At 58.3% G+C, this 10359-nt stretch overlaps 1 protein-coding gene and 1 long non-coding RNA gene across 2 annotated transcripts in view; both read right to left on the reverse strand.

The window, feature by feature from the left end:
* CDH22 (cadherin 22) overlaps positions 1–323 on the reverse strand; it is a 188539-nt gene extending 188216 nt beyond the window's left edge. The window contains exon 1 of the mRNA XM_039498233.1: positions 214–323. The gene's annotated coding sequence lies outside the window, so the exon portion shown is untranslated. The remainder of the gene's footprint in view (positions 1–213) is intronic.
* Positions 324–6189: 5866 nt separating this feature from the next.
* On the reverse strand, positions 6190–8904 carry LOC120379763. Its single transcript, XR_005587568.1, has 3 exons — positions 8755–8904; positions 7282–7469; positions 6190–6202 (listed from the first exon to the last, which is right to left on the reverse strand). It is a non-coding gene; the product is annotated as an uncharacterized LOC120379763 (long non-coding RNA).
* Positions 8905–10359: the final 1455 nt, after the last annotated feature.

Consider the following 10359-nt stretch of genomic DNA (forward strand, 5'->3'; position numbering starts at 1 on the left):
CAGCCTGGACCGGCAGGAAAGTTTGCAGCGAGGCGCGAGCCGGGGAAGTTGGGCTCCTCGCCCCGCTGCTGGGAGGGGGCCTGGCAGGGGCGCCCCGGACCCCGCCGCCTGCCCGGGCTGCAGCTCCGGGAGCCGGCGGGCAGCGCTCCCTCTGCGCCGGGAAGCTCCGGCAGCGCCGGTCCCCGCAGCTCCGTCCCCGGCAGCGGCTCTTACCTCGGGCGGCGGCGGCGGCTCCTCCGGCGCGGGGCTGGGGACGGGGCATGGCGCGGACCCGGCAGGGGCCCGGCGCCCGGGACGAGCCCAGCGGGACCGGCCGGGAGCCGCTCGGCGGCCAGCGCAGCCCGGCTCCTGGTGCCGGCAGAGCGGAGCGGGCTGGAATGTGACTGGGGCGCCTGGGCGGGGAGAGGCGCCCGCCCCCCGCCTGCCCAGCCCAGCCCAGCCCGACCGCCCGGCCCCTGCCGGAGACGCGGAGAATGCGGCGCTGGGGGCTCCGGCCCGGGCCTCCCCATCGACCAGCCCCGACCTGGGGCGCAATGGGGGGGGTTCCTGTGCCACGCCCCGCACTCCCATCCCCCTGCCCTCCCCCCCCACACGGCCCCCAATGCACCCCCATCCCCTGCCCTCCTCCCCACACCCCATCCTGGGATCCCTCCCCGACACGGCCCCCAATGCACCCCTATCCACCTGCCCTCCCACACGGCCCCACTATGCACCCCATCCCGGGATCCACCTGCCCTCCCACACACGGCCCCACTATGCACCTCCATCCGCCCTCCCTCCCTCCCCCACACGGCCCCCAATGCACTCCCATCCCCCTGCCCTCCCCACACGGCCCCCAATGCACCCCATCCCCTGCCCCCACATGGCCCCCAATGCACCCCATCCCCTGCCCTCCCCACACGGCCCCCAATGCACCCCATCGCCCTGCCCCACATGGCCCCCATGCACCCATCATCCGGGATCCTCCTCACACGGCCCCACCTGCCCTCCCACACGGCCCCACTATGCACCCCATCCTCCCTCCCCACACAGCCCCCAATGCACCCCATCCACCTCCCTCCCCACACCCCATCCTGAGATCCCTCCCCACACGGCCCCACACCCCTATCCACCTGCCCTCCCCACACGGCCCCCCTATGCACCCCCATCCCGGGATCCCTCCCCACACAGCCCCCATGCACCCTTCCTCTCCCACACCCTATCCTGGGATCCCTCCCCACACAACCCCCATGCACCCCTATCCGCCTGCCCTCCCCACACGGCCGCCCAATGCACCCCATCCGCCCTCCCTCCCCACATTCCATCCTGGGATCCCTCCCCACATGGCCTCACTGTGCACCCCCATGCTCCCTCCCTCCCACATGGCCCCCAGTGCACCCCATCTGCCCTCCCTCCCCACACAGCCCCCTATACTCCCCATCCACCTCCCTCCCCACACGGCCCCCAATGCACCCCCATATGCCCTCCCTCCCTCCTCCACACGGCCCCCAGTGCCCCCTCATCTGCCCTCCCTCCCCACACGGCCCCCAATGCACCCTCATCTGCCCTCCCTCCCACACATGCATCCCGGGAACCATCCCCACACAGCCCCTATGCACCCCCATCTTGGGAACCCTCCCTACACCCCATCCCGGGATCCCTCCCCACACGGCCCCCAATGCACCCCATCTGCCCTCCCTCCCACACATGCATCCCGGGAACCCTCCCCACACGGCCCCTATGCACCCCCATCTTGGGAACCCTCCCTACACCCCATCCCAGGATCCCTCCCACACGGCCCCCAATGCACCCCATCCTCCCTCCCTCCCCCACACCCCATCGCGGTTATGCATGCACCTTTAACCCGTATCCTCCCGCCCTCCCCCACATGGCCCCCTATACACCCCCACCCCCACCCCACACTCCATCCCAGTGTTCTCCTTCCCCCCCACTGCCCCCGATGCACCCCCATCCAGTGCCAGCCTGTCGCGTTCTGCCCCACTGTCCCATCGCTCAGACAGCTCCATACAGGCCAAGGACAATGGGGCAGCCCTCCGCAGGCAGACCCCCAGTGCTGAGACCGCTGAAGTCTCGGCCGACCTGCCCATGGGGGTGAACTAACACTCCTCACAAGGAGCACCAAAGCCAAGCGGCAGTCAAATAACAACTGCAAAAACCAGGGACTTCTCTGGGCGCTGTCTCCCCGCCCCCCCCCGCCCCCCTCCCCAGCCCAGCCGAAGTCACACAGCCGAGTTTTTATCCGTGTGCACGGTGCCTGGGCACTGACGAACAGGTGGCATGTACAGGAATCATTCGTTTTTACGCTGAAAAGCCACCACCTCTGAGGCGGAGCACAGGTGCCGTTAAACCGCAGACAGTTACACAACCCAACAGTTTACAACAAGAAACCTGGGTCCAACTGAAACTACCCAGGAAGTGTAGGGAGCTCAGTGTAACCATGTGTCAGGATCTGGCCAGGGCACAGGCGCTGACAGCCAGCAGGGGATCGTTACTGATCTTGAATGGTCGGGCGCTGAGGGTCCTCCAGGATCACAGCACTCCTGGCCCTATGCTGGGGTGCTGGATCCAGCAGGGCAGCAATGCAGTCAGTGCCTCTTGCAGCTCCAGCTTCCGAGCAGGGTCAGTGCTGCTAACTACAGGGGTGAGCCAAAGGGAGAGGGGCGGGGATGAATTGGGAGCCATAACCTCTCTGGTGTTCAGCAGGCCAGAGAGGGGCTTCCTGGCATGCAGGGCACAGGGCGAGTGAGGCTCAGGAAGGGCCACAACCGAACAGCCTGGAGCTCTGTGCTGCCTCTGGGGTCTGAGCAGGGACCTGCCTCCCTGAGTGTGGCTGCGAAGTTTGTGGCCCAGCAAACACTAACTCCCAAGCCAGAGTGCCCAGGCCAGAGCCCGAGGGATGTCCACCCGCTCCCAAGGTGCCTGGGATGAGCCTGTCCTCCTCCTGCCTGCTGTACAGGCAGCTAGACCCACTGGTCTCATCCAAGTGCCTGACAAAGGCTGAGGTCTGCACAAGACATGTCATAATACCCCCCTCACCACCCTCCAGGGGGTGGGAAGCCTCGTCTCGGGGCCAGGGCTCTGAGCGGGAAGGAGGCAGAGGTCAGGCTGAGGTGCAGAGGCAGCAATCAGCCACCCTCCATCTGGACAGTGGGCACAGGGGAGGGGCAGTGCGAGCCCACGTCCAGTGGCCAGCAGCCTAGGTGAGACATGGAGGCCCCTGGGCACTTGGCTGCAGGTATTCTGCCCCATTTCTGCAGTGCTTGGACCTTCGCTCACTCTCTGGAGCAGGGTGGTGCTTATGCCTATTCCAGAGACTCATCCCCACTGAGTATGGGGTGACAGTGCTGCTGTGTGTGGGGGGGGCTGGGTTCCTCTCTCTTTGACTCGCTACAGGAACTTGGCACAGCTAGCCAGGGCCCTGTCCCAGGTCCTCTCTACACAGACAAGGGCCGGTCGGCCTGAGGCCAGGCTCATCTGAGCAGGATGGCTGGAATTTCCAACACTCAGGAGAGATGGACAGATAATGGCCTGAGATCAGACAGGGACAGCTCAGACTGGAGAGCAGGCCGGGATCACCCAGGGTGCCCTGGGAGAGAGGCACAAGCAGGGAAAGGGATGGGAAGAGCAGAACCCAGCCCCAGGACTCTGTTTTCCAGGGTGAACTGGCCTTCCACATGCTGCTCCCCCAGTGGGGTTCCTCCAGGCTCCCTCTTCCATCTGCAGCCCTGTCCTCATTCCCTTCCCTTCCCTTGCTTGCAGTTCCCTTCCACTTTCATGCCACCTCTTTAATTCTCAGAATGACCGAAACCCTCCTCAGTCTCCCTCGGAATCTGCTGCCTTCCCCTTTAGCTCTATGGGGAGTTCGTCCCCATCTGGCTTCTCTCTCCATTTATCCCCCTCATTGATCCATCCAGCCTACCCTTCGAATAGCTGCCTTTGTATTTTCTCACTCTTCCCAGTCCGCGGTGCTGTCCCCTCATTCCAGCCTCCTTCCCCACTCCCTGGGCTCCAAGTGGGGCTCTCTTCTCTCCATCTCGGTCTCTTTTCTCTCTTTCTACCAGTCACCTGTTGTCTTTCAGTCTTGGGTTTGTTGTGACTTGTCTTCTCTGCTCTGCCTCTTTCACATGTCGATTCTCCCTTCTCTCTTTTTACTCCTTCTCTCGGTCTCTTCCCAATCCCCGTGTTCTCCCTCTCTCTGGGTGCCTTTGTCTGTAGCAGTTGAAAGTTAAAAGCTTTCCCAACTTGATCTTGAGCAGCTTTCTCCGGCGTTTCATCTCCACAGCACATTTGTAAAACTGCTCAGACTGAAGGGCCGTGACATGAACAACTAAAGAAATATCAGAAAAGGAACAGGGCCTCCCGACACAGGATGGAAATTTACCATTTTCTCTGAGAAAATCTCCCTGCTTCCTGAACACTGAGATTATCTCCTTCTACTGCTCTTGTAAACACAACAATATAAAAACTATTTGCTGGGATTTCCTCCTCTGGTTCTCAGACCTCCAACCTCAAGGAGGCTGCTGCTGGGAGAAGAGACTGAAGCCGGTGGGAGCGCCCCAGCTATCCCTGCAGCCCTGCTCCCTGCTGGGAAAGTCCGGAGCAGCTAGGAGCTCCCGGAGCCAGCACTCCTGCCCCATTCCCTGCTGAGCTTCCTGCCAGGAGAGGCAGTTCCTGGAGTAACAGGGAGTTTCCCCTGTAGCTAGAGCCTCTGCTCTCATCCCCACATTACCTCCTGCTGGCCAGAAGAAGCTGAGCCCTCCCCTGACAGCCAGCGCCTCCTGGCCGTCTGCCAACTGCCAGCGGTTGCTCTCTGCTCCATTAGGGCTGGAGTGGCCAGAGAGGGACTTCAGGAGAATGCACAGGAGGGAGCTGTGCTGCTTTCAGGCCATTCCTTACTGGGCTCTCTTGCTGCAGCCTCTGCTTCGCAGGTTCTTTCACCTGGGAGCAGGGAGAGGGAGACACTGATCTTAGCTGAGCTTAGTGGGAGCAAGAGCGTGGGGGGTTCTGACCTGCCTGACACAGCCAAGCTCTGTAACAGGGAGCAGGTGTTTCTGTGGGAAGCCCGTGCCGCCTGCTCGCCCTACTCTCTGAATCCCGCTGCCGCACCCCCGCTGAGCAATGGATCCAGCTGCACAAGAGTGGGACGAGCTCTGTGACTCACCTCTCTGGTGGCAGAGCCGGCGCCCATTAACAGAACTCTCCATCCACTGTCCATGGCTGCTGGCTGGCTGGCTGGCTATCTACCTCCCCGTCCAGCCAGCCCTCCCGCCACTGCCATTCACACTCAGCCCCCTTGTATGCAAGTGCAGCCTTTCTGGGGGAGCAGTAGGGCCAGTGGCCAAGTGCTCAGCACACAGTGGGGGCAATATGGCAAAGCAGCTCACCACACTGGGGCAGACCAGGCGCCACGCACGAGGGGGCCCCAAGATGCAGGCCAGGCTCAGTGCCAGGCGGGGGGGGGACTCCAAGGGGCACCCTCCAACACCCACCTCTCCCAGGGCCCAGGATCCACCCTGGGTAGCAGGGCTCTGCGGCACCCCACTGGGGAGCGGCAGCCTCTGCTGGTGGCAGCCAAAACTGCGGGACGCCGCCATCTGCCCAGTCAGGGAGCAGCAGCCCCCGTTAAAGCTCAGGCTGAAATCCTGAGAGAGCCGCAGCGTCTCACCAGAGACCGACTTCAGTCCTGTACAACAGCAGCTTTCGTGATAAGATCATGAGAGTTGTCACCACTCCAAACCTGCCCCAAGCCAAGCCAGCCTTCCTCAGCGTAGCCTGGCCGGAGGGGGCATACCCAGGCCTGGCCTGGCCTGCCCCTTTAGCCTACCATGCCCGCCCTGTGCCCCGTCGTCCCTTAGGGGGTGGGTACTTTGCCCACCCAACCCCCTCACCTCCCCACCCCTGGGGCCAGGCACACAGAACCCTGAGTGGGTGAGGTGGGGACAAACTCACTACTGCCAACTCCAAATGTTCAAAATGCACAAGTCAGGCACACCAAAAATCATGAGATTGGCTTTAAAATCATGAGATTGTATAAAAATAATAGACTTGGTTTTTTTATTTGCCTTCTGCTTTTTGAGCCTGTAGATGCACTGGGAATCTCAGTTTGAAGCTTTCTCCACAACCACGAGGGATAGAAACTTACTTTTTATTTCAGAATGAAGGCTGAAATCATCACAGATCCACTTGACTCCAGGAGCTGGGGCTTTAAGGAAAACAATAATTATCATGAGACTCATGACAAAATTGTGAGAGTTGGACACACTGCAAACACCCCACCCTGCTGCCCCACAGCCACTCCGCAACACGGTGGCACCTTGCACTGCTGCTGAGGCATTGGGCTGGACGCTCCCTGGCCTGCTTGGGGCCATGCTGAACTCTCCTCAGAGTTTGGGAGCCAGAGATTGGTTCTGAGGCAGCCCCGGCGTCCAGGTCCCTGCCCCCATCCCATGCAGCTGGGAGAGGCTGGCAGCTCTCCCCAATCTCTATTCTCCCTGAGTACTATGTCATTTGCAGACTCCATCGTGTCAGCCCAGTGATTAGATTCCGATGCCTTTATGAATAATTTGTTATGCAATTATAAAGCAAATATTTAATTGAACTTTATGTAAAATGTGCTGCTGCATTTGTGTGCCAAGCCTCCTGCTTTGGGATGTGGCTTGCTTGACTCCATGATAGGCTCCAAGAACCACAGAGGAGTCTGAAACCATACCACCAAATAGCTCCCTCTCTGCTCCCCAGGAGCCTGCAGCCTGCACACAGTGAGACTCCAGGGGCCACTGAGCCTCTCTGCTGGCCAGCTCCTGGGCTGGGAGACATGAGGGGGAACGACCCTGCACTAGCCCCAATGGATAAGCAAGTTGTGACCTCCTACAGCCACCTCCCACGGTGAGCCTGGCCCCAGCCAGCACTGTGAGACTGCATCTTCATCAGCACAAAATGTGGGGATCAGGCTGCCATAGGTCAGAGCATTTCACTGGATCCAAGGAGGCTGCGTGACTGTGGTTACTATGCAAACACTACGGGACGTCTCCATCCGGCTCCTAGGTGTCCTCCCTGCAGAAGCCCCCTCCATGGTTGGCCCTTTGTCTCTCCAGAGAGGACTGACTAGGCCATGGAGTCTGAATTTCCTTCTCCTTCCAGGGCAGGACAGGAGCACACTGATAGGGAAACTTGTACTTCTGCTGCCAGTGCGGCATGTGCACTGGGGAAGAGGGGCCTAGCCCCCTGGAACTGCCAATTCAACACATTTCACCCAGCTCTAAATTCACGCTGAGAAAGCACCGGAGGCAGCAGGATGCCTAGCCCAGGCAGAGAGGAAAAGGCCAGTCCAGGATAACATAGGGGGGTCAATGGCCTATCCGAAAACGCTCCATGCACCATTAGTGCTGCCTGACATCATCCAGGTGGCCGGGGCTGGAAGGGCCCAGGTGGAAGAGTCTGGAAACAGCTTGGATTGTCCACGGCATCATCTGTGTAGGAAAAAGTCCATATCAGCAAAACCAAGGGACTGGGATGAAATCCTCATTTACTATGGTCTGTAAAAGGCTGGAGTTATTTCCAGCAGTGGAGAATTTGAAACGGAAAGAGGAAAATGAGCAAGTTGAAAAGATCAGAGGCTTCTTTTCAAATCAGTATCTAGTGCAGGTAATTGGTAACTGACCTAGGGGGCTGTTGAAATTGACCTAATCCCACAATTTCCATTGCACTGAGTAGTTCCAGAGGCAGAGGAAGGAGAAGGAGTGCCAGGTGTCAGCTCTGGCGCGATAAGGTGGGCTGCAGGCAGGCAGCCAAGGAAATTCTGTAAATTGGAGACACTGAGTGCAGCAGGGGGCGTTAGTGAGGCCAAGGAAGGAGGGAACTTTGTGCACGGCTGGCCCTGCCCTATGAGATGGTGTTCACGTGGGTAAACGATCTGCCCCTAAGATGGCCAGCCCCGCTGGAGCGCGCTGGAGCACGGAGTGCATGGCTATCTCCAGTCCCTGTGTTCCTCCTCATTTAACATAGTCCTCCTCGACTCACAGTTTCCAAACTCCCCTGATTCTGGTCCCTGCAAACCTCCCATTGGTTTCAAAGGGAACAGAGTGGAGCCCAGGATGATCTCAAACAAGGGGCCTTGTAAGCTGTGCAAGGCAGGCATCAGGCCTGTACTTGTCTCTTGCACAGCACTGAGCACCCTGCGCCTGTTTGCACTGTTGGTAAGGGGAGGTTTCAGAGCCGCTGGGCATCTGGAGCAGCTGCTGACAATGTGAGGAGGGGGAGCCATTGCAGATTCGGGTGACGGGGAAGCTCTGCCTGGATCAGCCCAGCAGCTCAGACACCATCCTCCTCACATGTGCTGGGAGCCAGAGCCCCAGCTCAGTGTGGAGGGCTGGGGGAAGTGCAGCCGCCTGTGTGGAGTGGGTTTCACCGTACAAGCAGCAGCGTGCGCATGGTTATCCATTTCTCCGGACATGCCACGATTAAAAGCTGCTCCTCGTGGGCTATCCGGAGAGAGCCCAAAGTCGTCCCCCTCTCCTGGGACATCTCCTTTGGGCACTTCCTTGGCCCTGCTCTCACTTGGTATCTGCTCTCCGCTCTGCTCTTTCAGCTCTATTCCCAGCTGCTCTCCTGCTGCATCACGCACCCACATCGATTCCCATTCACAGGCTTGCGCGCTGCTGCTCACTCCAGGAGCAGTCCCATTAGCAGTCCGCCCATGCAGTCGCCTCTGGACGCTCCCCCTGCTTCCCAGCCCTTGATGCTTTTTTCACTCACAGGCATTAAGGTATCTTTCAAGTGGCACCTTTCCACTTAGCCTGCATTCCAGGCGGCTCTTTCATAAACAAGTGCTTGGGCAAGCTCTGTGCTGTTTGCTCCGCTCCATGCTTTCATCTCCTCCGTGAGCTGTGCCTGGCTTGAAAGCTGACACTCAGCCTAAAAAACACAAGGCAAAGGTGGCATTAGAGACTTAGTATCAGGGTAGGTGGCTCCCAGAGTGCTTTGCAGAGAGTCCAATGGAGTGCACTTAGATCAGCCCAGAGGAGGCTGTAGAAGATGCAGTGTGGAGAGGCCAGGGCTAAAGAACACTGGGTATCTTGCGCTGTAGTGTGTCTACACAAAGACCTTGCTGCAGGCTCAGCACACTGTATGTCCTTCTAAGATACCCATTAGTTCAGGCTGCATGCAGGAATCTCAGGGCTAGGGCTGGAGCTTGGGCCTGGGTTACACAGGAGGTCAGACAGACTGGATGATCAGAATGGTCCCAGCAGAGCTAACCCTCTATGCATCTTGTAAACACACAATATTACAGCCCAGTGCAGAGCAAGGGAATGGGCACGATCCCCTTTCACATGGGACATGATCTGTAGTCCAAGGACATCCCAACGGGGATGGAGGGTGAGTGCTGACTGAAGGGCTTTGTCAACGGAGCTCACCAATCCCCAACACGGCCTGCCCTTGGAAATGCCAAACACCCCAATCCGGGGGCCTGGGGGTCCCTGGCTCATCTCAGCCCTTTCAGGGGATCTGTGCTGAGCCACGGGTTTGGGGGCCCCTAGCCTACCCCACCCTGCCCCCTGCCCACCCAGTACCACACCCCATCCTACGCTGCAACCTACTCCTACCCCAGGAGGTCCTGTCCCCCAGGCACTTCCTTTAAAAAGTGGAAGTCAAATCCTAGTGAGGCAAATAGAAAGGAGCACAAACACTGCCAACTTAAGTGCAAGAGTGTAATAAGAAAAGCCAAAGAGGAGTTTGAAGAACGGCTAGCCAAAAACTCCAAAGGTAATAACAAAACGTTTTTTAAGTACATCAGAAGCAGGAAGCCTGCTAAACAACCAGTGGGGCCCCTTGATGATCAAAATACAAAAGGAGCGCTTAAAGACGATAAAGTCATTGCGGAGAAACTAAATGGATTCTTTGCTTCAGTCTTCACGGCTGAGGATGTTAGGGAGATTCCCAAACCTGAGCTGGCTTTTGTAGGTGACAAATCTGAGGAACTGTCACAGATTGAAGTGTCACTAGAGGAGGTTTTGGAATTAATTGATAAACTCAACATTAACAAGTCACCGGGACCAGATGGCATTCACCCAAGAGTTCTCAAAGAACTCAAATGTGAAGTTGCAGAACTATTAACTAAGGTTTGTAACCTGTCCTTTAAATCGGCTTCGGTACCCAATGACTGGAAGTTAGCTAATGTAACGCCAATATTTAAAAAGGGCTCTAGGGGTGATCCCGGCAATTACAGACCGGTAAGTCTAACGTCGGTACCGGGCAAATTAGTTGAAACAATAGTAAAGAATAAAATTGTCAGACACATAGAAAAACATAAACTCTTAAGCAATAGTCAACATGGTTTCTGTAAAGGGAAATCGTGTCTTA

The sequence above is a fragment of the Mauremys reevesii genome, linkage group 13, assembly GCF_016161935.1.
Source record: "Mauremys reevesii isolate NIE-2019 linkage group 13, ASM1616193v1, whole genome shotgun sequence".
Taxonomy (NCBI): domain Eukaryota; kingdom Metazoa; phylum Chordata; order Testudines; family Geoemydidae; genus Mauremys; species Mauremys reevesii.